Source organism: Papaver somniferum, chromosome 2 (genome assembly GCF_003573695.1).
Source record: "Papaver somniferum cultivar HN1 chromosome 2, ASM357369v1, whole genome shotgun sequence".
Classification (NCBI taxonomy): Eukaryota; Viridiplantae; Streptophyta; class Magnoliopsida; order Ranunculales; family Papaveraceae; genus Papaver; species Papaver somniferum.
This window is the reverse complement of record NC_039359.1, coordinates 127,779,886-127,785,491: the sequence shown is the minus strand read 5'-3', so window position 1 is coordinate 127,785,491 and position 5,606 is coordinate 127,779,886. Positions and strand designations below refer to the sequence as shown.

General features: G+C 40.3%; 1 long non-coding RNA gene across 1 annotated transcript; it reads left to right on the top strand.

Moving 5' to 3' along the window:
- Positions 1-2,961: 2,961 nt before the first annotated feature.
- LOC113353927 lies at positions 2,962-3,435 on the top strand. The gene is made up of 2 exons (XR_003361611.1): positions 2,962-2,991; positions 3,177-3,435. It is a non-coding gene; the product is annotated as an uncharacterized LOC113353927 (long non-coding RNA).
- Positions 3,436-5,606: the final 2,171 nt, after the last annotated feature.

Here is a 5,606-nt window from a genome sequence, read left to right as displayed (position 1 = left end):
CAAGCCGCAACAAGCCCGAAAAGGCAATAATGACAATTCGTGCCGTGCTCTACAAAATTACCCACGTATTCACCCTTCCTAGTTTTGGTAAGTTTCTTTTTACCGCTGAGTCGCTGAACCTGAATCGATTTTGTTTTGGCGAACTGAAATAGAGCACTTTGTCTGAGTTTGGTCTGGAATCGGAACACCCTTGACTTTCCAAAATATTTTCAACCGCCAGTATTTTTTCTACTCCAATTCAGAACCAATTCCTAGTCTTAGTTGGTGAATAGCTTTGAGCCTATATAAGAAAACTGATCATCTATAATCTTTGCTAACACTTGGTTTCAGAAAAACAACACAAACTTCTGATCTCAAGTACTCACTACGTCCCAAAACTCTCAAATTCTCTTTATATTCTTTCATCAAAACAATGAAGCTTCACGTTCAACAGTTTATGTTCGCGTTATCTTTATTACTACTAGTTTCATTCATAGGCGTCGAATCGTCGAACGATCATTTCATCAGCAACAAAATAACAAGAGGTTCATCTATTTCTCCTAACGGTACTAGTTATTGGCTTTCTGATTCAGGTAACATCGCTTTTGGTTTCTACCCGTTACCATGTACAAGTTCTTCAACAACCAACTGTATTATTGATCAGTATGTCGTTGCTATATGGTTCGTTAACTCACCACACAAAACACTAGTTTGGACTGCTAATCGTCATGATCCTCCGTTATCCAACTTGTATTCGCTTATCATCACCGAAGAAGGGAATTTCGTATTGCGGGCAGACAGTAAAGATAAACCGCTAATAGACATGCATATGCATATTCAACCGGTGTCATACGCAAAGATGCATGACAATGGTAACTTCGTTTTATATAATTTAGAATCTCAAATTATATGGGAAAGTTTTGATTATCCGACTGATACTATTCTGGGCGGCCAAACGTTAAAAGATGATGTTGATCTAGTGTCTAGTGTTTCTTTGTTCAATCCCGGTTCTGGCGAGTATAAGTTGTCGATTAATCCGGGAGTTGGTGGATTCACTATATTCAGGCCTGGCCAACAGTTTACCTTTATGATTCCATATGGGGATGGAGTAACTAGTCCAAATTGTCCAATATCGCTAAATTTAGACACTAGCGGTGACTTATATTTCACTGGCACTTATGAATCTACACTTTACGAACACCAAAGACAACGTCAGCAAGGAGATAATGTTGTTTACATATACAGAGCAACATTGGATTCAGAAGGGAACTTTAACTTGTTTCAAGAGAGAATTGATGGAAATATAAGTGATAACGACGACAACTCTTCTGGTTTGGTACAACTGTGGTCATCGTATGATAGTATTTATCCCTCCGAGATACTCCAAAGGCTTTCATATGGCCTTTTTCTTCTATCATGTATCCTTGTATTACTGAGATTATTGAGAAGAGAAGAGGCATAGTTGAAGAACTCCGGCGCGCGCGGTCAAGCGAACCCGAGAAGCTAAGGTTGGAACGAAGATGACTCTGTTAACACAACGTGACTCCGTGTCATACACGGCAGTCCTGTATATTTGGAAATCCCTGTATATTAGGAAATTGTGTTTATTTGGGAAAGATAGTATCTTAACCCTCAAGTTAGTTGTGCATATATATATATATGCATTGAGTTTCTGTATATTGTATGAGTTTTGAAATTAATAGAAACTGTCTTGTTTAACTTCTTGTCTCTCTTCTCTTCAGTTAAAACCCAGTAGTTAACCCTTAAACCTAGGAGTTCTAACTTGGTATCAGTAGGTTAGCCGATCCTATTCAGTTATGACAGACTCATCAACCATCTCTTCTACAGCCTCTTCTACAGTCTCTGCTATAATTAACTCTACCATGTCTTCCATGCAGTCCTCTACGACTTCTTCTTTTCAGTTTTCTCAACCACATCACATGATCACTGTGAAGCTAGATGACACCAATTACTCCTTATGGCGTGCTCAATTTCTTCCTTATCTTCAGGGACATGACTTGGATGGTTATGTCACTGGTACAACTCCATGCCCTACAGAAACTCTTGCTGCTGATCTCCCAAACCCTGCCTATCTTTCCTGGAGAAAACAGGATAAACTCTTAGTTAGTTGGCTGTTTTATTCTCTTACCCTGGCTGCTTTTCGTCATGTACATCGATTAACAACGTCTAAAGAAATCTGGTTATCTCTGGAATCTCTTTATGGCTCTAAATCTGATGCTCAAGTTCATCATCTTCACTGTGAACTACGAGCATTACGGAAAGGTTCCCAAACTATGCGTCAGTACATAGACCGTGCTCGTGATCTTGTAGACAGCTTGGCAGCAGCAGATACCATTGTCACAGACAAAGAGTTTCGTCACTGTCTCTTAGCTGGCTTGGACAGTACCTATGATGCTATTGTCACATCATTAACCACCACGATGAGTTCGTTGTCTGTTGAAGATTTTCTCACTTTTCTCCTGACGTTTGAACTCCGTATTGATCAACAGACAAAGCTTTCCAACTCTCAACCAATTGCTAATCTCGCTGCCCAGAATCGACAATCCTCGTATAATTCTTTTTCATCATCTGGATCATCTTCAGCACCCAACTCTCAGTTATCTTCCTTTCTCCCTACTGGTAACAACAGAAATCAGAATCACCATGGGCCTGGTTTATCTCAGCCTGCTCGTTTTCAGAATCAACGTGGGCCTGCTTCACCTGACAATCAACGTGGGCCTGTGAACTCTGATTCTTCTTCTACTCGTTGTCAACTTTGTGGGCGTAAAAATCATGAGGACCAAGACTGCTGGAACCGTTATGACAAGAGTTTTCGACCACCTAGGCGTTAACCACCATCCTCTGCACCTCGGGCTTATGCTGCTTATGGACCTGGGTTTTCATCATCACCTTCTTGGACGCCTGACAGTGGTGCTACAGATCACATTACCAATGATTTCTCTCGTCTTCAATTTCCTAATGAGTATACTGGTCCTGATCAAATTCAGATGGGTAATGGTTCTTCTATACCAATTTCTAATGTTGGTTCCTCAATTTTAGGGACTCCCAACCGTAAGTTGCAGCTTCGTAATGTCCTCTTTGCACCCAAAATCTCTCATAATCTCTTATCTGTTTCTCGTTTCACTACTGATAACAATGTCTTATTTGAATTTCATCCAAATTTTTGTTTTGTGAAGGATCGATGTACCGGGAAGGTTCTTCTTCGCGGCATTAGGAAGGGTGGTCTCTATCAACTTGATGTTTCATCTCCAATTCCTCAGGCTTACATAGGAGAACGTGCTAGTTTACAAGCCTGGCATGCTAGAATGGGTCATCCAATGATGCGCACAGTTCGCAAAGTTATTTCTCAGTTTTCTCTTCCAGTTTCAAATCAAACTATCAGTTTTTGTTCTTTTTGTCATGAGCATAGAAGTCATAAATTACCCTTTCAATCCAGTACAACAGTTTATTTGAATCCATTAGATTTAATTCTCTCCGATGTGTGGGGACCCTCTCATGTTTTATCTAATGAAGGATATAAATATTATATTATATTCATTGATGCGTATAGTCGTTTTACTTGGATGTTTCCTATGTCTCAAAAATCTGATGTTTTCTCTATATTTTTCTTATTTCAAAAGCATGTTGAAAATCTTTTTGGTCGAAAGATAAAAATATTTCAATCTGATAATGCTGATGAATATCGCAAACTCACTCCACGTCTCCAAGAACTTGGAATTTTTCATCGTTTTTCATGTCCACATACTTCTGAACAAAATGGTTTGGTTGAACGTCGTCATCGTCATATTCGTGAAACTGGTCTTACTATTCTTAACATGGCCTCTGTGCCGTCTTCATATTGGTATCCTCACTTGCGTCCGTATAGGTCTCATAAGATGGATGTTTTATCTTCTCCATGTGTTTTTATTGGCTATAACCCCTCTCATAAGGGTTATAAGTGTCTTCATATTCCTATGGGTCGAATATACATCAGTCGACATGTTGTTTTTGATGAGACTACCTTTCCCTTTGCATCCGCGTCATCACCTTTGCCGTTGTCGACTCCTTCACAGGTAACTCTTCCCTTGCCTGTTATTCACAATATTTCGCCGTCATCAGTATCTATCAATCATGAAACGTATCCAGCTAATCATGAGACGCCAACAATTTTTTCTTGTCAACCACCTGTTGTTCCTTCACAACCGACAGCTTCCTTCTCTAATCATCAGTCGTCACCTGCTGTCTCTAATCATCATCCGCCAGTCTCTGTCTCTAATCACCAGTCGTCACCTGCTGTTACCTCTCAGCCGACAGCATCCTTCTCTAATCATCAGCCGCCAGTCTCTGTCTCTAATCATTAGCCGTCACCTGTCGTTATTCTTCCGCCGCTTCCATCACTCTCTGACGTTTGTCGTCTACAGTTGCTGAAAACATCTGATGCTGTCGAGTCAGTGTCTCCTGTTCCTGATTCGTCCGACTCTCAGTTGTTTTTGCCGCCTTCTTCTGCTGCACCAAACATAGTTCAGACGTCTACTTCTGCTGTTACGTCTGTAACTTCAACAGATCCTTCTCCTGTTACACACCCGATGACTACAAGAGCTAGAGATGGTATTTTCAAACCAAATTCACGATATGCTCTCATCTGTGATTCCGTTCTTGAACCGTCTTGTATTTCTCAAGCTCATAAGGACCCTGAATGGCGTACATCATCCGACGATGAGGTCAATGCATTACTCCGAAATGGTACTTGGTCCTTAGTCCCATATCATCCTTCTATGAATGTTATTGGTTGTAAGTGGGTTTTTCGAATCAAGCGTAATCCAGATGGTACCATTGCACGTCGTAAGTCTCGTCTAGTTGCCAAAGGATACAATCAACAAGAAGGAATTGATTACTCTGAAACGTTTAGTCCGGTTGTTAAACCATGCACTATACGTATTATTCTTACATTGGCTTTGTCCTCCAATTGGCCCATTCATCAACTTGATGTGCATAATGCTTTTCTTCATGGAGAACTTGAAGAGGAAGTCTACATGAAACAACCTCCAGGTTATGTTGATTCTCGTTTTCCTACACATGTTTGCAAATTACGTCGTTCTCTTTATGGACTTAAACAGGCTCCTCGTGCGTGGTATCACAGACTTAGAAATTTTTTGTTGCAAATCGGTTTTGTTACTTCCAAGTGTGATTCGTCCTTGTTTATTTATACTGGGACTCATGGTGTGATCTATTTGTTGGTGTATGTGGATGATATCATTGTCACTGGCTCTAGTACTACAGGTATTACCTATATTCTCTCTCGTTTGCAGAAATAATTTGCAATTAAAGATCTTGGTCAATTATCCTATTTTCTTGGGATTGAGGCAATTCGTACTTCTTCGGGGCTTTTTCTCTCGCAACAACGTTATGCTCAAGATATTCTTATTCGAGTCAAAATGGATGGCGTCAAACCAATTACTACTCCGCTGAGCACTTCTGGTGATGTTTCTTCTGATCGTAGTACTTTATTAACGGATGCTACTGAATATCGTAGCATTGTTGGAGCTTTGCAATATTTAACCTTTACTCGTCCGGATCTTACGTTTGCTGTCAATAAGGTTTGTCAATTTATGCATGCTCCTACAGAG